Source organism: Sminthopsis crassicaudata, chromosome 2, assembly GCF_048593235.1.
Source record: "Sminthopsis crassicaudata isolate SCR6 chromosome 2, ASM4859323v1, whole genome shotgun sequence".
Taxonomy (NCBI): Eukaryota; Metazoa; Chordata; class Mammalia; order Dasyuromorphia; family Dasyuridae; genus Sminthopsis; species Sminthopsis crassicaudata.
In genome coordinates this window covers 336,329,090-336,354,899 of record NC_133618.1, presented here as the reverse complement: position 1 = coordinate 336,354,899, position 25,810 = coordinate 336,329,090, and positions in this window count along the sequence as shown.

Genomic DNA, 25,810 nt, shown 5'->3' with positions numbered 1-25,810 from the left:
TCTTAATTTTTTCTCTGGTTTCAAAATTCTCTCCTGAAAAGCTTGTTCCTTAGCTGCTTTGCTACCACGGAAGTCCCAGAGAGGAAAAGGGAGGCCCAAAGAACTCTTCCATGTATTTCCTGGAGTCAGGAGGAAGGGAGATTAGATGCTCTAGGGGAGAAGGAGACATGTGGAGTTTTGTTGTGCCTTGTCTATGACCCACTGTGCAAGCATCAGGGGTGAAAAGTCCTCCAAGACTTTGCCTAAGAATCTGCTCTCAACATGGGCTTCACACCCATGGGCTGCCTCACAACATATCCAAGAAACACCCGTCCTTATGGATAGAAGAGCTGCTCTAAAAAGTCGTTCTCTAAAAAGATGGAATGGCATAAGGCTATAGATATGGAGATGGGGTACCCCTCTAAAAGTTAATTGTTGATTGGTTGACGAAAAGCAAATGTGTTTTTCTATAGCCAGTGTCAACACTAACTCCCAGCCCCATCTGAATTGTGTACAAAGCAACAGAGCCTTAATTTTTCCATTTCATTAACAGAGTCAACTTGAACTTGGTATTGAGCTTCTTAACTGGAACAACATGATAACCAGTTAATACTAGGACAAGTTGATACTGTCATACTTGGGTTCAAAACCGTCCCTGCCACTTACTATCTATGTGAACTTTGACAAGCCACTTTTCCCTGGGACTCAGTTTCTTCATTTACAAAAGGAGGGGATCGGACCAAGTAACCTCTAAGGTCTTTTCCAGCTCTAAATCTATGATCCATCCTGCTATTAGAGGGATTAAAAAGACCATTAATGTTTACCTTGGTTTTTTTCTGTATCATTTGTTGTTCAATTGATTTAGTTGTGTCCAATTCTTTGTGATCCCATTTGGGGTTTTCTTTGCAAAAATATTGGAGTGGTTTGCCATTTCCTTCTCCAGTTCATTTTACAGATGAGAAAACTCAGGCAAACAGAGCTGGTCACACAGCTAGTGTTTATTTTATAGTTATTTTATATATTCTATTTACTAGAGCTCCTTGAAGGCAGGGTAGGCCTAAACTCAGTTTCTTCTAGCATTTAGCACTATATTCTGCACATAGCAGACACTTAATAAATGTTGATTGAATTTAGACTGAATTAAGATCAGAAATGTAGATTGGAAGGGACCTGAAAAGTCAGTTCTCATACCATAATGAAACCTACTAGCCCTAATCCAAGGGACTCAATATGTATAACTATTGTCCTTTACTGAAGAGAAACTCTGCTCCACCAAACAAAGGACTCTTTGAATCCTGGCTAGAATACATTGCAGATCCGATACAGAGGTTTCATGGGATTGAGACAGAAGAATAGGAACGATTGTTGGAAAACCTCAACGGACCCATCTATGGTACAAATGATATCTCAAAAGTCAAGATCTAATAGCTTGCACTAAGACTTTTGGAATGCCCTGTATGTTAAAGGTAGTGTTCATAGACTACTGTATTTGAATATCTGTGATTGCTGAATAGCTATTTTGATGATGCAGTAAGTTCTAATTATACCAACTGCTCTATGAGAGAAGGGAGGGAAGGCCTCTAACTTTGTGCAAGGATTGAACAAGCTTCTAAAGAGAGTTGAAGTTGTATGGGATGTTCAGAGAGGACTAGCATTTCCCATGTGGGGGCTTGTGTAGTCCCTTTCCGGGCTGCTCATCCACCTTTGGTGTTCATCTGCCACCCAGCTCTCACCTGTGACTCGAAGAAGCTATAATATGCACAGCAGCCATACCCAAGTAAAACTGTTTAAGTAGACAGGCTAAATCGGGTTAGTGAGAACCAACAAGCCTCAAATCTGTGGTGAAGGAAGGGGATCTCTATCCCAAACAGAATGGATGCATTTTTTTTTTTTTTTGATTTGGAACAATTTGTTCTGATGGCCATGAATAGTTGCAGCAGGTGCTATGGAGTGCTTAGAACTTGGCTAGACATGAAGAAAGCAAGGGGATCCACAATATCCCAAGCCATCACCAGTGACCTGGACTTTTGTTTTGCCATTGTTCTCTGATGACTCTAGAATAGAGAGATTGCCAACTGTGTGACTCTGCCTCCATTAAATCCAATTCATGCCAAGACATCATCCTCATGATGTCATTTCTTATTCAAAAAATAAAGGATAAACTGCAATAATAGAGGGTTGTGATCAAGCCCCATGGAGTGCAAGGCTATGCCAGACTGGCTCAGATTCTCATTTGTTGTTAATGTAATTATGGCTACATGCATGACTACCAACTCAAAACCCCTCCCTCCAAAACTGGTACTATTAATCAGGAAGAGAAAGGAGTCTGTGAGCATGAAAAACTTGCCAAGAAAACAAAGTCCAAGACATATTCCCAGATATGAACCACTGAGGCCAAGTGAGAGTTACCTAGATCACCCAATCTAGGTGATTGGATTGGATAGATCTATCTTGGTCCCTGAATCAGACTGAGACAAGCTTATTAGGAAACAATCTAATGGGCAAAGCCATTTTTCTTTTTTTTTTTTTTCTTGAGGCTTTTTATTTTCAAAACATATGCAAGGATAATTTTTCAACATTAACTCTTGCAAAATCTTTTGTTTCAATTTTCCTCCCTTTCATCCCACCCTCTTTCCAGCAAGTAATCCAATATATGTTAAACATGGGAAAATATATGTTAAATCCAATATATGCATATATATATATTTATACAATGATATCTTGCTACCCAAGAAAAATCAAATCAAAAAGGAAAAAAATGAGAAAGAAAATAAAATGCAAGCTAACAACAACAAAGAGTGAAAATGCTATGTTGTGATCCACACTCAGTTCCCACAGTCCTCTCTCTGGGTATAAATGGCTCTCTCCATCACAAGACCATGGGAACTGGTCTGAATCATCTCATTGTTGAAAAGAGTCACGTTCATCAGAATTTATCATCTTATAATCTTGTTGTTGTCATGTACAATGATCTCCTGGTTCTGCTCATTTCACTCAGCATCAGTTCATGTAAATCTCTCTAGGCCTTTCTGAAATCATCCTGTTGGTCATTTCTTACAGAACAATAATATTCCATAACATTCACATACCACAATTTATTCAGCCATTCTCCAATTGATGGGCATCCACTCAGTTTCCAGTTTCTAGTCACTACAAAGAGGGCTGCCACAAACATTCTTGCACATGTGGGTCGCTTTCTCTCCTTTAAGATCTCTTTGGGATATAAGCCCAATAGAAACACTGCTGGATCAAAAGGTATGCACAGTTTGATAACTTTTTGGGCACAGTTCCAAATTAAAACCATCTTTCTTGGAAGGAATTGGCAGAGGCCAAAGAAGGCTCATTCCTAGAAATCAATGGTAGTCAGACAACTGTCAGGTTGTATGGATGCATGACTAATGTGAGCACCTGAGGAAAAAATGTAGTGTTGGTGTGAGAAAGCTTTAATTGAAGGAGCTAGCATTGGGAAATGGAGGTGGAGCTTAGTTTGGAGGTCACCCAGGATCATGAAAATGTCAGTTGATTATGAATTTAACCATCAATATGTTGGTAAATGTTTTAAAACGAGCTCTCTGGGTTAAAAATTATGTATGATACATTTTTAAGTTTAATCTGCATTTAATATATACTTCCTGTCATACTTTCTTAAGTCAAATAAATAAATGATAAATCTCTCTTTTGTATTGTTTATCTTTTTCTGAGATGTAAATACATTGAAAATTTGATGATCAGCAATATTTGAGAATAATTCTACTAAAATCTTCGAAAGAGTTAGGACTCAATGGTTTATGTTGGAGTGAGTCTAGAGTTCTCTTAGGAGGTTAGTTGTTGGCAATAGGAGAAAAGTGGAAACTTTGCTTCTACTATATAGTGAACTGGAGAACACTTTTTGTCATTTAAGTATCGCCTGGGACCAATGCTGGTTTACCCAAGATATTAGCAGCAGCCCCTTATCCAGGATATTAGCAACATATTGTAAGTAACAAGGTGGAGCTCAGTACCTGAACATTTATTTTCAATTCATGGTACAAAATGAGCATTTCTATGCTTATTTAATAGTAGTATAATATAATAGCATAATTTCAAAAAGGATGATTGTGCAAGAAATTGCAAATCTACCACATACAACTTCCTGTTTCCTCCAAATAAACAACAAAGTTTTCAGATAAATTTCTTTTTTTCCCTCTCCCCTCCCCAATCCCTCCATATCCAGATGGCCACCATCCATGCAGGTCTATAAAAAGATAAAAGTAAGTGGTAGCCTAGAGCTCCTTAAACTTTTTTCCACTTGTAACCTCTTTTCACCTGAGAAATTTTTATACAACCCCAGATCTATAGGTATATAAAATAAGAATACAATCAAGCATTTATTGATAATAAATCATATTTTCATGATCCCCACATTCAGTTATGCAACCCCATATGAAGTTGCAACCCACAGTCTAAGAAGCTTTGGCCTAGAATATCCTCACATCACCAATTTCTCCAATTTAGGAATAGAATTGGAAATATTTGACTTTAGTAATTCTATGATTGAACTGTTGAAAAAGCAGCTCAAAAAGTGGACAAAGGTGTTCTCATTGCAAGATAATGACATGAGAAGTTATCCAGGAACAACTTATGTTATTGGGTTCTAACCTTTTAAAGAGTGATTCATGGGAAAATTCCCTTATGTGTAATGGAAGATCTCAGAACCAACTTGAATGAACAGCTGATTGTCCATATAGATCATTCATAATTGATATGTGTGGACTATCAAACTTGGAGTAAGGGAATAAAACAAAACCAGCCCACTTTGCCAGACACATGCACAATATGTCTTGGATAACTAAGTCAGTGGATACAGTAGATACTACCAGATGTACAAGTAAGATGGAGAAACAATTACTTTTTTCTTGGGGGGGGGGGAAAGAGGGAGGAGGGCAATTGTGTCAGTTTGAAGTATGCCTTCAAGGCTTCTCAGGACTCCCTGACTAGCTTATGAGAGTTCAGAGAAATGAACTACATGGAAGTATAGGAGATCTTGTAATGCTTGGGCCTCTCTGGGTCATTGGCGAGCTGGACATAACTGGGAATATGGACAATAAATGTGTCAAAAGTACCGAAGTTCACTTGCTGGAGATAGCAAATTTTAACTAGCGGAAAGGTATATTGGCATTAATTAGGATATTCCTGATTAATTGATTTCATTCTCCTCTATCAACCTAGTTGAAAGTCACTGGAAGGAAGGGGGTAGGTGATTGTGACCACAAGCTGTGAATATTTAAAACAAATATAAAGAGAAGTTTTCACTTTTTCATCCCCTTTATAAAGTGTGAAGAAATTTATCTTTGATGGAAATAAAGGAACCACTAGTTTGGGGCTTTCCTTCTTTGGGAAAGATAGTATATGGCTTCCTCCCCCCAACAGTGAAGAGCACCAGCTGTGGAGTCAGGAGACAATCAGCACTAGTTGTGGGGAGGGCTAACATTGCAAAGTCAGGTAGCTTAGCTGAGCAACCTATTAGCAGAAACACTGTGGGGTGGGGATGGGGTACTAATGGGGAGCGACACTGAGAAAAGAAAGAATCTGGGGACCCTTGAGTATACTTGGCCACATGAGTTCCCTGTGTGTACCTCCCTACCAGTGTAATCTATTATGTGGTTGTGTTTCCTCTTAAAGCTGTTTTTGTTTCTATGGGAAAGTCTGTGCCTTAGTTTTCTTACTAGGGAGTTTTAGGAAATAACTTTTAAAAGATAATAATTGTATCTAATGGCTGATCATAAAGGTAATCACACTAGTAAGGATTTATGAGCTATAGTTTTAGGAACTAGGACCTGCAAAGCACTTTAATGATAGTCATAATCATTATCAACAAGCATTTATTTGCTCCAAATCACTAATAATTAGAGAAATTCAGATTAAAGCAACTTGGAGATTCTACTTCACATCCATCAGATCCACAGAGATGACTGACTAGGAAAATTACAAGTATTGGAGGGACTACAGGAAAACAGGTACATTTGAGTAGTGTTGGTGGAGCTGTGGATTGGTTCAGCCATTTTGTGAAGTTTTTCGAATTATGCCCCCAAAGTTTCTAAGCTGTGTATATTCTTACACCTAACTATACTCTACTAGTCCAAAACCTCAAAGAGATCAAATGAATATGTATGATGTGTATGTGTGCCCCCCCTTTAAAAAAATAACCTGGAAGCTAGATGGTACAGTAGATAGAGTGCTGGGTCTGGACTAAGAAGACTCATCTTCCTGAGTTAAAATTTGGCCTCAGACATTTACTAACTGTGTAATCTTGTTCAAGTCACTTATATCTGCCTCAGTTCCCTCATCTATAAAATGTTCTGGAAAAAGAAATGAAAAATCTTTGCCAAGAAGAGTTGGACAAGACTGAACAGCAACAAAAAATGGAAACTTAAGGGGAGGTGACTCCAATTAGGGAATGACTAAATAAATTATAGAATACGAATGTAATAGAATATTATTAGATTGTAAGAGATGACGAAAAGGATAATTCAGAGGAAACTGGGAAGGCCTCTATGATGCACAATGAAGTGAGTGGAGCTAAGAGAATGATTTATACAATGACAAAAACATCCTAGAGAAAAACAACTTTGAAAAACTTCAGAACTCTTGATCAGTGCCATGAAAACTCAAGATTCTAGAGAATAGAAGATGAAGCATACTACCTACCTCCTGACAAGGAAAGTGATGAATTCAACCTGTAGAATAAGAGTAAAAAAGGTGTTAGAACTTTTTATGACCAAAATGGAGATTTGTCTTCTCATGATTTTTTTTAAATTATTCATTTGAGTGAGGGAAAGATAATAAATTTATGTAAAAAAATTTTTTTCAAAAGAGGAAAAAAAAGCTCAATTATTTACTAATTATTATGTGCCAGATACTGTCTAAGTTGTAGGAATACAAAGAAAACCAAAAACCAGTGTCCCTGTCCCTGCCCTCAAAATCTCATATTCTAACAAGGAGACAACACATGTACACGTAAGATATATGGGCTATCCACAGTTGTCTGGACTCTTGTCTTGCCACTGGACTCTGGCTCTGGAGAAGAGAGTGAAACTGATGACTTTTTAAAAATAGTTTTTTATTTACCAGACATATGCATGGGTAATTTTACAACATTGACAATCGCCAAACCCTTTGTTCTAATTTTTCCCCTCCTTCCCCCTCCCCCCCCAGATGGCAGGTTGACCAATACATGTTCAATATGTTAAAGTATAAATTACATACAATATATGTATACATGACCAAACAGTTGAAACTGATGACTTTTTGAAACTCTCTCACTTAAATTCAATTCACACGCAAGTCAAGACATCGCCCTTGTGATGTCCTTTGTCCTCTTTGAAAAGGAAGGATGAACACCAAGCAGATAGGTACAGTGGGAGATAATTTCAAAGGGAAGGTGCTGGTAGCGGGGATGACTGGGAAAGGCTTCTTCCAGAAGGCAGGATCTTGAGCCGGGTTTTAAAGGAAGCCTGAACCTAGAAAAATCAGAGAGAAGGGAGAAAATTCTTGGGATGGGGTAGAAATCAGTGAAAAGATGGGAACTCAAGAAATAGAGCATCATTTGAGAGGCCAGTGATACTGAATGTTAGAATACAGTGAAGTAAAAGAAGAGGACAGTAAGATTTAAAAGATTAGAAAGATAGGAGGGGGACAGTTTCTGGAGGGCTTTAAAAGCCAGAGAATTCTATTAGATCTTAGAGGTGATAGGGAGCCATGGGAGTTTGAGTTGGCTGGGTGCAACTTAGGTCTTACGTAGGGCTTAGGTCGATGAGTGAAGGATGGACTGGAATGGGAAGAGACAAGTTTTACCTTCTCCCCTCCCCCACCCAGGCCGCAACCTCTGAGAGCTGAGTTGGAAAGTTTGCACAGGTAGTAACTGGCAAAGTCAGGATTGGATCTCTAACCCTAGGTTAGTCTGTGTGCCCTTTAGTTACATTGCACTATACTCTAATGGAAATAGGTATAACCTAAAAACCAAAACGGCCTCCATCTCAGCACGTAGAAGAACGTTGCTCTGGAGCCTCATTCGCTTTGGGGGATGCCCTCGTTTCATGGGCCACCTTGGATTAGCAGACACACCCAACTCTCTCACCGTGGCATCACAGCCTGCAATCAGTGGAAGCTCCGATCTTCCCCGGGCTATCCCTAGTAGCATCTGCCGGGCTCCTAGCATACAGTGTCCATGAGGCAAGGCCTACCTTCTCAGGGGGGTGTAACCACCAAGCATTAGGCTTCCCATCTTCAGTATCCACACACCACCACCTGGTGGACTCAAGGAGGCTCTCCTAGGAGAGCCGTGACTAAGAGAGGTTTCCTATCAATCAATCTTCTTTCAGAAGCTGGTACCATGACTGTTCTCCCATTTCTAGGGCAAATCCTTTACCAGCTGAAGCTTCCCGTTCCTTCTATTTTTCTTGCTGAGTCAGCCAGATGACTCTAACTGTCACCAGCTGTGTTACCCGAAGGCTTGCCCTCTAAAAATAAATAAATAAATAAAGGCTGCCCCGTTATGGGAAGCATCAGGACCCATGTGTTTGTAGGTTCGCATGGGAATCTGTGCTCTCTAAAGGACATGGCTAAGACTGTGGAGGACTTTTAATAATTCGGAACAGGATTTTGCTATGGACTGAAGGCAAGGTGGAAGGATGGAGGTCTCAGAACAGAGGTGGGGAAGAACCCAGTGTGCTCATTCTGATCCTTGGGCCAGACCACGGGAAGCCCTGGTCAGCCCGAGATTCACGGTGAATGCAGGGAGGCGTCTCAAAGAGTCTAACTTCAGTTAAGGGCAGGGGTATTCTGGTAAATATTTAACAACTGGCTCCAGGGGAAAAAATGGCACAACATTCTCTGCTTTAACACTTCTTAAAGCTAGACAATCCATAAAACAAATCAAAAGTGATTTCGAAATCACTGATTCCGCTGAAAATTTAAAAACTCGGTTTTTGAACTGGCTCCAGCCAGCCCTGGTCCGGGGCAAGTTCACCCGATACCTTACGGGAAATGTATTGGATTGCCCCGGGTTGGAACGATAGCAGCTCTGACACGTGTTTTGTCTCTGTAACTACCCTGTGCTTTCGCATAGGTGCAATCCTCCTTGTTTCACGATGAGGAAAAAACAGTCTCAGAGAAGTTAAGCCGGGGATCACACAAATAGCAAGTATCCAAGGCAGGATTTGAACCCGGGCCTTCCTGCCTTCAAGCTCAGCCCCAGATTGCGAGAGTTCCCCTATTCCGAGCTGCTTCACTGCCTCCTGCGCCCTCCCTTCTCTTTCCTCTAAGGAGTGCCCCTCGTGGCTCTTCTGGGTTCTAGGACAATCTGTTAGACGCACACCCCATCTCCTTTATCTCTGGCTAGCAGCATGTATTGCAATGCACACAAGGCTTAGGGTATGCATCCCCCAGCCCTTGCTTTCCAGGCTTGGTTTAGCTCCAAAAGGGCTTGAAGCTGACTTCTGAGCCGAGCCTCTCCCCATATTTCATCTTCTCCACGTCAGCCCCTAGCTTCAGAGAGGACAAGGGGCCGTAAAGCTTGCTGCCATTTTGCCCTCCTTTCCCTATGCTCGTTTAACCGTCCAGACGGGGTTTGAAGCTGAGCAGAAGTCTGAAGTAAAAAATGCTAGAAGGGGGCAAAACTTGCACTTCAGACTTACTGACTGCAACAGAGAAAAATAGCATTTCCAAGTCTTTCCTCTTTTTCTCTCGCTTCTCGGGAGAAGGGGCAGGAAGGGTGATTGTGAGACTGGGGATGCTGGAGCATTCTGGGCTCTTGGGAAGAGGCTACTAGAGGACACAGGCTGTTTCTTGTAAGGAGGGTGACTAATGCTCATTATTATGATTCAGCCTCAGCCTGGAAAACACTAAAGCAGGGGGAGGGGAGGGGAGGGAGATGACAAATCTCAGAGGCAAATGTTCTTACGCTCCGAGGGACATCCAGCCAATACTCCTTAAGCCCTTGAGTTGATTAAGTTTCTGCGAAGGCTTAGGGGGATTCTTCCCCCTTCCTTCCAAAGGAGCTGCATTCTCCTCTTTCAAGTCTTTAAGACCCCGAGAGGAAGAGAGAAAGTGAAAAGTGCAGATCCCCTCGTTAAAAGAGCTTCGGCCGGGTTTGGGTTGCTTGCTGAACTCGAGTTTCTGGAGGCAGGCAGTAAACAGGAAATGGTTAAGTAAGAGCAGGTGGAGGGGCTCCCTGAGCTTTGGAGCACAGCAGGAAATAGCTGAGTGTCTGAATGGATTCAAAAGAATGTTTTGGCCCCTCCTCCCCCAGCCTCTGGCCTGGACTGCTTAACCGCCCACACTCCTCCTCGGGAGCTCCCCCTCCAAGCCTAGGCCCGGCTACCCACCTCCTACCCCGCCCCCCCACTCCCCCCGCAGAGCAAGCTTCGCCCAGGCCTCTGGGACCTTCCCTTCCAGGATAACAGCCTGCTAGGAAGAAGTGACTCAAACGGGAAGTAGGCTATAAGATTCCTAACCTTCCAGGGATGGGAGTCAAGACTTTGTGTACCTGGAGTGGTTTGGGGGCTGTAACGAGTTCTCGGTTATTTCTTCCCCCCACTCTTAACTTGTTCTCCAAAGGCCTGTGGCTGGGGATACTAACTGCTAACAATTCTGTCTAGAGGGGTTCCAACCTCTAGCGTGGATATAGAGTTGGAAGAATCCTCCGAGGCCAAAATAGGGCAATTTTACAGGCCCAACAAGACGGCCTGTGCAAAGTCCTTGACTCGGGGACTTCCGAGTTCCTTCTGCATTCCACAGCCCCAGAGAACTTACACTAAGGAAATTGTTTTCTTTTGTTTTGTTTTTTTCTGATTTAAATCCACCCACAACTTCCCCCCCACACACACACACCTTTCCCGGAATAAACACAGTGCTGAGGATGTCCTAGCATCTTTGTCTGCAGGACCTCACCATAGGTTTCCCAATTTCTCAGCAGCCAATTATAAAACAAGCTTTCTTTTTGCTAGCTGATTTCCCTTGGCTTACACGGCTCTGCAGGGCGTCTCCTGAAATGTAGCAGCTCACTGATCCTCGGGAGGCAACCAGGTGTGAGCTCCCCAGCTGAGGGCCCATTAAGCTGGAGCTGCTTGCATCCGTTGTGTTTTGCATAGTACGTGCATCTCCCTAGCAAAACCTGGAGCACGTAGGAAGAATGCTTTGGCTGATAATGCTGGACTAGGCACACTAGTGACCCTAGAATGGCAGCAAGAAAATAGTAATTACTTGTAGCTGTGACCACCAGTGATCCTGTGCTCTAGCTTGACAAGGATCTCACAGAATGTGGTCAGGATGGTGTCTGTGTTTATTAGCTTCTGGGCCTTTAGACCCTCATACCTTTCCTTCACAACAGAGGGGCTTAGGAATGCTCCCAATGCCATGTATGATGGCATTTCCAGCTGGCACTACCTTGGAGAACAGAGTCCTCTGAGCTCCTTAGAGAGTTGTTATTGTTCACTCATGTCCAACCCCCATTTGGGGTTTTCTTGATAATAAAAACTGGAATGGTTTTCCTTCTCCAGCTCATTTTACAGATGAGGAAACTGAGGCAAACAAGGTAAAGTGACTTGCCCAGGATCACACAGCTAGAAAATGTTTGAGGTTGGATTTGAACTCAGGTCTTCCTCTATAGGTCCGGTGCTCTGCTTGCTTCACTAGCTACCCTTAGGGAGAATTCTCTTTAGGGAGAATGAGTGGGATTCCTCAATCCTAAAGGTGATGGTGGTGGCGGCGGCACCTCTGAAGCACCATATGTCCTTTTCGTCTCCCACAGAGGAATTCTTATTTTTTTTCCCTGAATCTCTGGGATTGTAATTTTGTCAGCCATGCCTTAATTCAACCAGCATTTATTTAGTATCTGCTCTGTGCCAGTACTGTTAGACACTGAGGATAGAAAAATGAATAAAAATGGATCCTTACCTTCAAGGAACTCATATCAACTAGGAAAAATAAGACAGGGATTTGAATAACCACAATACTAACTAATTAATCTTTGTTAAATGCGTAGGAGAAGTACAAATTGCATTGAGAGATTATAAGTACAAAATTCTCTTCTGGTTGGGACAAGGAAAGGGGAAGATATTATCTTTATGTAAAAGATAGCACTTGAAAGATAGCTATGAAAGATGGAATTTAAGCAGGAAGTGGTAAGAAGAGGTTCAACAGAATCAGGAGAGGAATAGATCAATCTGTGGAATAGAGCTTGGTTAGGATGAGGATGATAGGACTTTGTAAACCTGGGAGTGGTTTTGTGTTTGTGTGTGTGTGTGTGTGTGTGTGTGTGTGTGTGTGTGTGTGTGTACACTTGTTTTTAGTTGTAGTTGATTTTTCATGATCTCTTTTGGGGTTTTCTTGGCAAAGATACCGGAACTAGTTTTCCATTTCTTTCTCTAGCTCAGTTTATAGATGAGGAAACGGAAATAAACAGGGTTGAATGACTCACCCAGGATCACACAGCTAAGAAATATTCGAGATCATAATTGAACTCAAGAACAGTCTTCCTGACTCTAGGTCTTGCCCAATATAAACATAAATTAGCTTTATTTTTTCAGTTTGGTTTTTGACATGGTGAATTTGAGGTCATGACTGGAACGTCCAGATGAAGATGCCCAATAGGAGGATGGAAATATTGAGGGAAAGACTGAAGTTGCAAGAGAGGAAAGATAAGGACGAAAACATAGATGGAGGGACAAGTCTCTTCCTCTTTCTCTGAGGTGGTAGAAGAGAGAGTGGGTGACCATAAAGGGATCAGTGACTGCACTTGTGATTTTATTGGTATAGGGAACCCCCTTTACCAATACTGGACCACACATTTTGTGTAACTCATTATCTTAGCATTAATTTCCTAGAGAATAAAGGTTAACCGACTTGCCCGGTACTACACAGCCAGAATATATCAGAAGTAGGGCTTGACCATTGTTCCTGGCTTCTTGGCTTAAATTCGCTATCTACTGTACCATGCTGCTGCTTCTTTGGTCTTTTTTATGTAGAAAAAAAAAGGAATTGAACTCACAACGGATGACCTCCTCAGTCAGAGGTAAGTTTATCTGCCAAAACTAAGAGTGAGAAGAAGGGTAGAGTTTCACACCACTTGAGGGATAAGGCTCTCTTGGACAAGTGCCTGGACAAGGCCGCCTAATGACCCAAGAAAGAGGAGAGAATGAGTGAAATATGGGTCAGATAGCTGCTCTAACTACTTCATTGGCGGAAGACATGAATCAGTATCCTTCTCCTTTTAATCCTAGGATATTCACTGGACCCTGAAGAGGAAGCTTGCCATTATCTCCTTGTGCTGAAGACCAGATAGAAAGATGGATTCCTGCTAAGGGATTATCTTATATTGTTGTTTGTCCTCCCTTCTCCAAGAGGACCATGACCAGGGAGGTGATGCCATGACATGCAAATGAATTGGATTTAAGTGAGGGAGGGCTAAAGTGTAGGTAAGGAAGAAGGCTAGAGAAAATCTTTATTGGATTTTGTTATCCTATCTCTGCATTTTGAATCTTGTTCATCCTTATGGTGTTATTTACCTATTCTTATTGAAATGAAAAGGAAATCTATATCTGTACATACAGATATAATATATACATATATACTTTTTGTTTGTTCAGTTGTTTCAGTTGTGTATGACTCTTTGTGACCCCATATGCAGTTTTCTTGATGATGTTACTGGATGCTGTACCATCTTCTTCTCTGCCATTTTAGAGATGAGGAAATTGGGCAAGTAACTTAACCCTGTTTACTTCAATCACAAAACCAATAAGTGTCTGAGGCTGTATTTGAACTCATGAAAATTAGTCTTCCTGATTTTAAGCCTAGTGCTCTATCCACTGTGTCACCTAGCTATTCATATAGACATATGCATATATCCTAAACATATACATTTGAATATATACTCATATATTGATATTGATATTCAGTTTGTTATCTGAATTGAATACCCAGCTCATGTGAAATCTGGCAGCTTATTGACTAGTGTTGGCAAGTTTAGTGAGATTAGGATCCTCCCTATGAATCTTCCCTATGTGACCACTCTTTAGGGTAGCCACCAGAAAATGGTGATAATGCATAGCTGCACATACATTGGTCAAGGAAACTTGTCCATCTGAAGACTTTGAAACAGAAAGAATGCCTATTATTTTCATAAACGCACTTAATGGGCAGGCAAATGTAATATGAAAGGTATTAGAAGATCCTAGAGGTCACAAATCTCTCCCTTTGGTATTCTATAATGCTTAAGTTGCCATCAATAAAGATTAATTTCTTTGAGTACTTAATTGGATTTGTGATCTCATCAATTTTGAGGTTCCTTCCAATGAAGTAGACCTACTTGTGCCCATTATCCTATGGTATTCTTGTTCATGGTCTCCCAAAAGTTTGATCTAGGGGATAGATCCAACATACTAGAAGCTTTCCTAATGTGTTGAGAATATCAGTGGAACACTTAGCTGTCATCCCTTGCTCTTGCTCATCTTATCTTTCTGTCATTTGGTTTCTTGATAATATACTTTGCTCTTGTTTTTCTTTGGAGTCCTTACATAAAGTATCCTAAAAGTTTTGGTGCTATTTTAATTTTTAAAAACTATTTAAGCTATTAAATAGTTTTAAAACTATTAAAGCTTAAAATGGCACGAAGAATTTTGGGATATGTTACAGCTGATAAACACCTACTATCCCCACTGTTTGTTTCCCTTTCCATGGTCCCTTACATGACTTGGACCCTACCAAGTCATCACAGAACCAGATAGGCTTGTAGGGAAATTAAAGATGGAAAGAAGGAAAGGAAGGAAGGAAGAGAGAGAGAGAGAAGGAAGAAGAAAATTGATTCATCTTTTGTTCCCTAGAAGGAAATGTATTCCACGTCTTATTGACATAAAGCAATGTAAAATGTAATACTCAAAGGTTGATCATTTGATTTCATGGAAAGCTTGAGATGAATAAAAGAACTTTGTAATTTCCTAGAAACAATACAGCCAATTTCTTCTTTCTATTTAACCATGGGTCCAGGTGGAAGCCAATCTATTTTATATATGCTAAATATTGGATAAGCTCTAGAGAGTGTCCATCCTAATATATGTGGGAAATTGAACAATAGACATTCTTCATTCATTTTGTCTTTCCCATGTGGATGGACAAACTTAACTCTTTTGAGTGATTACAGATCTTTTCCAGATTTTGGGGCCTGATGTAATCAGCACAGTGTCATCTGCAAACAGGGAGCATCTGGAGGATCTTATCATCCACAGTTTATCCAATCCTTCTTCAATCTAGATTTAGTAGTGGATCTTCTCCTTTGCAATGGAACATCATTCTTGTAATCCTGTATCTGTTTTATGCTTCATCTGATGTTTATCAGAGAGTTACTAAACAGAATTATTTCTATTACATCTTCCAATGAATCTTTAATAATTGTGGTTTATGAATGAGACTTTTAAAATACTCTAAGGCAGTATTTTATTCTAATGAATCAAATGCTTTTTCATAATTAACAAACAATAAGAAAAGTGGAAACTTATATTCTCTGAATCTTTCAGTTAATTGTGAGATGACAAAGACATTATCTGTTGTTAAATTATTTCTGTGAAAGCCTGCTTGTAACCTACTAATACTCTCATAAACAATATCCTCAGTTTACATATGTGTCTAATAAAGATTTGGTATGGATGAGAGAGTAGGCATGTGAATCAGATGTCACTGATGTTCTCTCAATTATCTATTCTTTTTTGTTTGTTTGTTTGTTTGTTTGTTTTGATAATTTGTTGTGGTTTAGTTATTTTTCAGCTGTGTCTACCTCCTTGTGACTCCACTTGGAATTTTCTTGGCAAAGATACTGGAGGAGTTTGCCATCTTTTTCTTCAGGTCATTTTACAGATGAAGAAACTGAGGCAACAAGTTACATGACTTGCTTAGGATCATATAGCTTATGAGGCTGAATTTTAATTCAGGAAGATGTCTTCCTGATTCCAAGCACAGTGCTCTGTTCATTGTACCACCTAGTTGCCCAGAATGGGATAATAAAACTTAATAAAGAATGAGATTTCCCTCCCTGCTTGTGTCTTTAATTCCATCCCCTCCATAAAATGCCTTCAACATCCTCACAATTATATCATTTCTAGCAGAGATACTCTGCTTTCCCCCATCTTCATTTTATATAGATCATTTCTGCTTGCCCTTTAAGCACATCTGGGATTGTTATGATAGGGTCCAAATATGGTGAGTGACTTCACTATTCTTGGTGGAAAAAAGAATTTGCTAAAACATTTTTTTGAAAATCTTCATTTTCTCCTTCCATTTATATATTTGAACATCCTTGGAATGACTTGGCTTAGTTGGCTATCTTATCAAGCTTTCTTTAAACTAGTTTTATTCCTTACTTCTTTTTTCTATGAGACAATATTGCTCATAATCATTCATCATTCTTCTTTCTTTTACAAATGAGCATAAAATCAAACTTGGTGTTGTCTTTGGCAGGAATTTTGGCAGGTAAGTCAGATATTTGCTGAGGAAGGTGTGTTCTTGGATCTTTTGGTCTCCTTAATATAGTAATTAATTTTATTCCTTTCAGTAATCTTCCTAATGATGTCACTCCCCTATTTAAAAGCCTACAGGGATTCCCCATTGTCTAAGGAGTTTGAAATAGATTCTACTAGCCTAGCATCTAAAGATCTCTACAATCTGTTTCTCTTTGTGCCATTGCTCAGGCCATGCCTTAATATCTATAGAGTGACCTCTAGAAAGGCTTCTCTTGCTTCAAGGTCTAACCCTGACACTACTTTTCCCAAGAAGTCTTCTTTAATTCATTTGGCAGAAAGTGTTCCTTCCCTTCTTATTGTACTTTGTTGAGACCTGTCTTTTGCATTTATCAAATTCTAATTTTTATTTACCTTATTTGCATGCTAAAACTTATTTTTTGTCATGGTAGTTATTCATTTGTATTAGTTGTCTCCAATTTTTGTGATCCCATCTGGAGTTTTCTTGGCAGATGTTGGAATGGTTTGCCATTTTCTTCTCCAGGTCATTTTAAGGATGAGCAAGTTGAGGCAAAATGGGTTAAGTGACTTGCCCAGCGTCATACAGTAGTAAGTGTCTGAGGCCGAATCTGAACTTGGGTTTTCCTATTTCCAGGCTGGGCACTCCATCCTCTTTGCCATTTAGCTGCCCCTTGCAATTTATCTCCCTAGTAGATAGGCAAGGATTAGCTGTTATTTCTTTTCCATATCTGTAGATCCTAGTATAACATCTTGCAATAGTAGGGCTTAATAGATATTTATTGAATTGAATTGGGTCTAAGAGATTTTTTTCAGCCTTCAGGAAGCTTCTATTAAATTAAAACATTCTCGGTAAGAGTAATAGCTTAAGACTTTGTCATTTAATGCCTTAAGAGGAATTATGTTTCTAATTCATAGTTTGTATCAATAGAAATGAGAAATAGAGAATCTGAAAAGGATTCTCATTCTTTCCCAGTGCCTCCCTTCCTTCTTGCTGGGCAGATCTAAGGAGGACCTCAGATCTCTGAAAACATTTTTGACCAATTGCAAGTCTTGGTATTTGGAGAACTGGTGACAGGAGGGGAGACTATGGGAGAAGCATGGGTAGACAACTAGAATAAAAGAGGACCCTGAAAAGAGGAATGGGAAGATAAAAGCTGCCTACTTTGCAATTCTTCCTAGTGCCAGCTCCATCCCCTTACTCCCAGTCCAGCCAAGTGTGTAGTCAGCTAGCATAGACCATGATCAGGATGGGGAGGGTTCTTGGACTGCACCCATGATCTGGGCCACACTAGCCAGATCTTCACCCAGATTCTGCCTCTGGGCCCTCAAGCAGAACCCTCCTCCCACTATCCTTGTCAGCAACACTGGGCCTCCTGTTTAATCTGCAAATTCTCCCCATTGTTAGCCAAGAGCATTCTCTTGCAAACCGCAGCCTGCTTGCCTTCCCTTCCCCTGGCACTTTCCTCCTTTGCCTCCCAATTATCCACTTCCCTTTACAAATTGTCCAGACAGGTTTGGGGGATTATTTCTTTATGGAAACTGAACGTAAAAGACAAAGAGATCATCACCCAGTTTGTTTCCAAATCCTTGGGCCTTTATGTGATTCTAACTACTCAGACTTTTGAGGTCTTGTAAATAAATAAATAAACAATTCCTAAAGAATCTAGACTATAAGAGAGGACCAAAATGCTCTGAGTTAATATAAAGCTCTGCGGATGTGTAGCTGTTTTAGGCCTGGCATCGTTGGGCAGGAGAACACCTTGAATTAAGGCTTCTATAACTCAAAAGTTTTTAACCTCTGGTCCGTGAATTTTTTGAAAAAAAAATTTGTGATAACTTATTTTTAAATGATTGGCTTCCTTTGTCATCCTAGCTAATTTTTTGTGTATTTGAAAATATGCTGAGAAGTGTTCCCAAGACTTCGCCAGATAGGTGTCCATAATACAGAAAAAAAATTAAAAACCCCCAACTTCTTATCTGATCTCTATACTGCTGAGAGGGTTAAAATAGCTCAGAGGACAACAAAAGGTCTGCAGGAAAATTAAGCTTTAGGGCTCACCTCACTTTCTAGTTTCTTCTTGCTTCTCAGATTACAAGCCCCCAAAGAGTCCAAAAGTCCCTCAAGGAGGCCTCTGGACAGAAGTCACCATTTCCTAAAATGTAACTCACCGTTGTTATGGCTGTAATACTTTGCCTTGCTGTGAGATGGAATAAAAAGGAAAGTGGGATTCATCCCAGTGCCAAGCTGCCTTAAGCAGACTTGATGAATATCAGGAAGAACGCAAAAAGTGGGAAGAAAGAATATAAGTGATTTCTTGTGTGGTCATTTTTCCCTCTGTGTGTCCTTGTTAATCTATGTCTAATCTAGCAATACCTCCATTTTCACAAGTCACACACACACACACACACACACACACACACACACACACACACACACACTTTTTAAGAGGTCTTGACCATTCAAGACTCATTCTTCTGGGTGTATTTTGATTGTGTGTCCATGGGAAAATCTCATTCTGACTCAAGACATCAGATGTCTAACAGGCTGTTTCAGTTTGTCTCTTGGACAGTAGTTAATAGCGTGTTGTATGTTAAACCAACATTCTTGGGTCCACAAAATCATCCGTTAGTCTCTGTTGTCTATTAAGCCAAAGGAAATAATTAATGAATAACATACATATTGTGTAACAACCATGGGGACAGTTAGTGGGGGGGATGATTCATTTTTAAGGGACTCAGTAAAACCAGCATTATTTCCTGTGATGTCGGAATCTGCCTCAACACAGACATCACTTGCACACCTGCCTCAGTGTTACTAAATCAGAAATGTGGCTATGAGGTGAGGAGAAATGTGACCTTATTGGAACTATGGAGGAGACCCAGTTAAAAGAAAGACATTGTCTAGAAGATTAAATTTCCAAAGTCTCAGGTTTACCGAAGGGCTAGGCCAAACAAAAGGGGAGGAGGAGCAGTCCAGGTGAGAGGGAGTGAATATTGTGTCAACAGAGTGAAAGGAGATGAGTGTTTTGGTTGAGGCCACAAAATGCTTGGAGGGAAAAGATACAAAATGTGATCCTTGGAGTAGATTAGATTTCTCTTCTCTTCTCTTCTCCTCCCCCAAAGAGCTGAGACAGAGAAGAGAAACCAGGAAATGAGTCCCAAGATAAAGACAGCCTTTGAAAAGACCAACACCAGGTTCCTAAATTTCAGCTCCTGTCATCATGTCCCAGCACACTGTGGAAAGCTAAAGTAAGACAGCATAGGGAGTTAGTTTACAGAACCAGATAAGTCAACTATTGGGAGGGGATAATTAAGTTCTGGGCGTACAGTGAAGTGGATGCTGGGAAAAGGTCCATCTGACTTCCTTAGAACCTCCAAGTCTATCCACGGAAAAGTTAAATGGAGAGGATTTAATATCAAAGAAACTCCTTGAGAGTGAGGAGCTGTTTTATGCTTCAGTACAGTATGGCACTTACTATAATGTCTTCTCAAACTAAGTTATTCAATGGGTAGCAAAGGTTTTTTTTAAACGCACTTGAAAATATGCTGAGAAGTGTTCTCAAGACTTCACCAGATAGCCTAAAGGTGTCATAGCACAGAAAAAAAGTTAAGAATCCCCAACTTCTCCTTATCTGGTCTCTGTACTGCAGAGAGGATTAGAATAGCTCAGGAGACAACAAAAAGCCTTCAGGGAAATTGGGCACTAGGGCTCAAATCACCTGTTTTTTCACCTGCAAAATAATCAAATTAGGTGTTCTCTAAGATCTCAGTACTCGGATTCTGTGCTATACCATGAAAAAGAAAACTACCCCCCCCCCCCAAATACGGCATCTCTAGAAAATAGCTAACTATTCATAAAACTAGAAATATAAACACATTAGATTTGGGATTGGAAAGACTAATTCATAAATCTTATTATTTACATCTCAGTAAGAGGTCTTCTAGCCTCTGTTGGAAGACTTTGTCACTTCAGGAGAAGTATAATTTGGGATGGCTTGAGTGGTGAACCAAAAATTGCTTCTCAGAAACTTCGTCATTCTACTCTCCGGAGCCAGGAAGAACAAATTGAAACCCTCTTCCACATAACCCTTCAAATATTTGACTACTGCTATCACATGCCTCCTAAATTGTCTTCTTTCTAAAGGTGACTGAACCCAGGGTAACTAAGGAAGTGATGGTAAAGAGAAAAGATCAGCAAATGGTATGAGCAAACATTTTCTCAAAAGAAGAATTAACAACCATACTAAAGATTACTCTAAATCCCCAATAAGAGAAAGTCATTTGGAAAACAACTCCAAGCTTCTACTCAACATCCAACAAACTGTCAAAGATGACAAAAGATAAAAATAGTTTGGAGGGTTGCAGAAAGATACACAAATATATACCATCATTCTTCCACGTACTTTTCAGTTGTGGCAAAAATGTGTCTAAGATGTCCACACTTTTTTACTCAGAGATACCGCTGCAAGGTATATATCCCAAATAGTTCAAAGACAAAAAAAAGTCCTCGTGATATTTACTGACGCCCTTTTGTCATAGCAAAAACTAGAATAGCCCATTGATTGAGGAATGGATTATTGGAGAATGGGGAATCATGGCACATTAATGTAATGGAATGCTGTAAACAATGCTGTAAATGCTGTATGCTGTAAACAATGAAAAATATGAAGAATTGGGAGAATCAGGAGAAGGCACAGGTATGGCAGCCAATGGGTTAGTGCAGAACTGGGATGGAACTTTACATGGTTAGACTGCTGGCAAATTCTGGTATGGACTTTTGACCTTTTAGGATATCACAAGGCTATGTAACAAAGGGGAAGAGATAAAAATCGAAGGTTTCCATCTCAGAAACAAGCTTGTCTAGGAGGCTATATAGACTCTGGAGCTCTGAGATTCATCCTTCACCTCATAGCCATAGGGAAGGAGAGAGGACAGTTTTCTCTTGTTCAGTCATTTTCAATTGTGTCTGAATCTTCCTGACCCCATTTGAGATTTTCTGGGCAAAGGTACTAGCTCATTCTGCCACTGATTTCTCTAGCTGATTTTTTACAGTGAGAAAATTGAAGCAGATAGGGTTAAGTGAATTGACCACTGTCACCCAACTAGTAAGTATCTGAATTCAGATTTGAAGTCAGGAAGATGAGTCTTCTGGGTTAACAAGGGGTTACGGGACTTTGCAAAGTCACAAGTCATTAAATGTTAGAGGTTAGATTTTAACCTACGATTTTCTGATTCCAAGGCCAGCTTCCTATGCCTTATTGACTATGGCACAGCTGCCTCTTTTAATCCCCTTTTTATGGGTCATCTCTTCATCTATTTGAAGACACAGTTTATACCCTGAATTCTCTTTTCCAGGCTGAACATCCACTTTCTTCAACCAGTTCTCCTGTGATGTGGTCTAAGTCCTCTCACTGTCTTGGTTTTTCTCCGAATCATGGCTTTCTCTTTACTTGTAGCACTTCACCCAAAGGAAGTCTGAGGAGGGAGCCAATGAGACTTGAATTTCCTGTCTCATATCATCTACCTTCACCACAGTCTTCTCTAGTGCTCAGGAGGTGACTTCCCAACCAAACTCGCTTCACTTGGCCACCTCTTATTTTTTCATTAGACTTGCCCAGAGCACACCTGCTTCTGCTCACTCTTAGATACAGGCCCCCAAATCACAATTTTCCATGGGGCTGGACTTCAAGGGAGGATCTTGAATACTATACTCATCTGCCTCCCTCAACTTTCCAAATACTGACACTCTGCTCATTCATCATTAATTCATATGTTCCCACTCCCTTTCACTCTCTCAATAGCCATGACTGCACTTGTGGCCTCCATAGTATAAGGGCTGTTCCTCGTCCCCAATTGCTTATTTCCTTACTTCTAATCCCCTTCAATCTAGTCCCTACAATGTTCTACTCCGGTCTTATTTTTCCATCTAGTACACTCTCTTGAATGCTTGCTCCATAATTAATAAACTCTTTTTACCTTAAGACATTTCCTTTCTAATTTCTTCCATCTTCTGATACTAGTTCTTTCTTTGGCTATCATTTCTAATATTCTGCACTTTTACTCATACCCCTGACTTTGATCTTGATAGGAGAATTAGAATGCTATTTGTTCCATCTCTCACCATTTTTCAGATACTTCGTCTGCTTTGTACTTTATATAATTCAAAATTATCACCTAACTCAGATCCTGGTAGACATTATCTAAAGATTTCCAGGACATTTTCCTTCCTCAGTGAACTCAATGACTGGACCACAGACCATTTTAACTCCTGTCCTCATGGGAGAGAACCTTAATATACACATGAATATTTCTTCAAATAATGGCTTTCCAGTTCCTCCATCTATTCAATTCCCCTGTTCCATCCACATGTTCCCAATGTCTTATGTATGTCTTATGAAAGAAAAAAAAAAACATAGAGATGCTCATTCCCTTGATCCTGTCATTGGCCCACAAGGGTTCTACTTCTTTGTTAGTGAATTCCAAAATTCTTTTATATGATCATAATTTTTTATCATTATGTGCCATTTTTGTGCCTTATGACCCCACACTGCATTTTTTGTCTTCACTGTGACCTCCAATCACTTTAGCCCTTAATTTTTCTTCCAGGTCATCACCCCTATATCGACTATACTTCTCTTCCTTTCCCTAATTTAATCCTTTAATTTCTTTTTGATCTGTTCAACTTTATATTATTCTCTACATTCCAATCCTTATAGCCAGTTGCATATTGGAAATTCCCACCTTGGATTATACTAATCACTGACTTTTTGAACTTCTAATCAAATAGTGCCAAAGAGACCTGAAGAAAATCACAAAACTAGACTGGATCTACTACAAATTTATGTTACATAATTTCCAATAGGTCCTCACTGCAACAAAGCAATCCTTTTCATACTTTCTTTTATCATCAAATCGTTTTCCTACTCACAATAGTGACTTCTAAATTTTTTGATCCTTTTTAAAATAATATTTTATTGTTTTCTAATTATATACAAAAACTATTTTAACATTTGTTTTTATAAAAAAATTGAATTCTGAATTCTCTTTTCCCCTCCCCCATCCCTAAAACAGCAAGAAATTAGATATAGGTTATATGTGAAGAATCATGCAAAACATATTTTAAGATTATGAAAGAAAACTTAGAAAAAAACAAGAAACAAAGAAAATGAAAATTTGTATTCAGACTCCATCAGTTCTGTCTTGGGAAATAGCATTTTTCATGAGTACTTTGGAATTGTCTTGGATTATTGTGCTGCTGACAATAGCTAAGTCAGTCACAGTTGATTATTTTTACAAATGATGCTGTTACTGTGCATATTGTTCTACTGATTCTGCTCATTTCACTCTGCATTAGTTCATGTAAGACTTTCCAGGTTTTTCTGAAAGCATTCTGCTCATCATTTCTTATAGCATAAAAGGACTCCATTCCAATCATATACAACTTGTTCAGCCATTCTCAATTTCCGTTTCTTTGCCATCACAAAAATAACTGTTAGAAATATTTTTGTACAAAGCGGTCCTTTTCATTTGTAGGATATAGACCTAGTAGTGGTAGTACTATGTTAAAGGCTATGCACATAATTATAGCCTAGAATAGTTCTAATTTGTTCTTCAAAATGCTTGTATTTGACTCTCCCTGGACTTCATAGTTGCCCTCTCATTCCCAGGGCCCTCATCATATTGGTGCTAGACGCAGTATAGACACTCAGTTGGCTTTAGAGGGCCGTTGAAGTTGCCCATCACCCATTTTCAGCAGACTACAAATCCCAGGCCACCAGAAGGGTCTAGCCTGCCATAGGTAGCACTTACATAGTGCTTTAAGATTTGCAAAGCATTTGCACATGTTATGTCATTTCATTCTCACTTTCCTTCTACCTTGAAAGGTTTTTTTTTTTCAATTGTTATTATGTTATTATTATTTCCACTTTACAGATGAGAAAAATGAGGCTGAGATTGATTATGTGACTTGTCTAGGATCACACAGCATATACTGTCTGGGGCAGGATTGGAAATCAGGATGACCTGACTCCAAGCCTAACACTATTCACTGAACCATCTAGCTGATTTAGTAGCTTTCAATCTAACGAGTGAGGCTAGGGCAAGACGGGAATGCGTAGCCAATAAGAATTTGTTATAATGAATAACAGTTGAGGGAGGATTCTGGGAACATGGTGGAGTAGGTTGGTAAATTTGAAGCTCTCCAGATTTCCCCCCTAAACAGAACAAATTTGTGAAATTAGACTGGTGAAAAACTAAACAGGCAGATCAGGGGTCTTTTTGGAATAACTGGAAGAAAGACCCCCCAGGCCAGGGATTAACTTGTGTAAAGTGCAAATACCTCCAGGCTAGCTCCTCAGAAAAGCCAAGTGGGGACCCCTAAGGCTAGCTGGGTTTGGCTGGAGCCTCAGCAGGAACCAGAGAAACTTTCACCTCCGGGACATCGTGCAGAGTCAGGTGTGTGTCTGAGAAGTCAGAGGGAACCACGCTGATTAGAAACATCAGGCCCAGCTGGGCTGCAGAGTTGTAGCCCTGGGGAGGAAGGAACTTGCACCCTTTGAGTGCAGTAGCAGAGGGGCAAAGATGTTACTGGCTGTGGACACTTGCAGGAGAGTGGAGCTCTTGGGTTGGGGTTTCAGGCCTTAGGCAACAATTGAAATGGAGGTAGGGAAACCATCCCCTCAAACCCAGGATTAGAAGTAATCTAATATTTCTCACTAAAAAAACAAAAAACAAAAAATAAAAACCTCCAACCATAGAAAGCTATTTATGGGAATAGGGAGGACCTGGGTTCATTTTCAGAGGAAGACATTGAAGTAAAAAAAGCTTCTACCCCAAAAAATAACATTAAATGGCAATCTGCCCAGTGAAAAGAATTGAATGAAAAAAAAAATATTTTCTTTTCCAGTAGAAGGTGAGGGTTGTAACATCTACACAAAGATTGCTGCTGTAGATGATAGCTGTAGTGGCTGATTTGGAAGCAAAGACCTGAGGATCTCTGCTATTCCCGAGGATAGTGGTCTGGGAGTTGCCATTCCCAGACCTCTTAGGCTCAGGCTTCTAAGCTGTTCCCCCGAGGCTTAAAGAGAGATCATGTTTGAGGTGGTGTTTGTGGTTTGATCCACCTGGCACATGCCTCCTCCTGCTCCTCACTCGTACTGCTTTCTTCCCTGTTCACCAGTTGTCCTGCCCCTTCTCATTTCCCTCTTTGCACTTCACAGTATCAGCAAGCGGGTCAGAGGGAGAGGTCGGGGAAGGGAACACCATTGGTCTTGAAATCAGAACACCTGGATTTCAGTACCAATGATGACTCATTAAATATGTGTTTC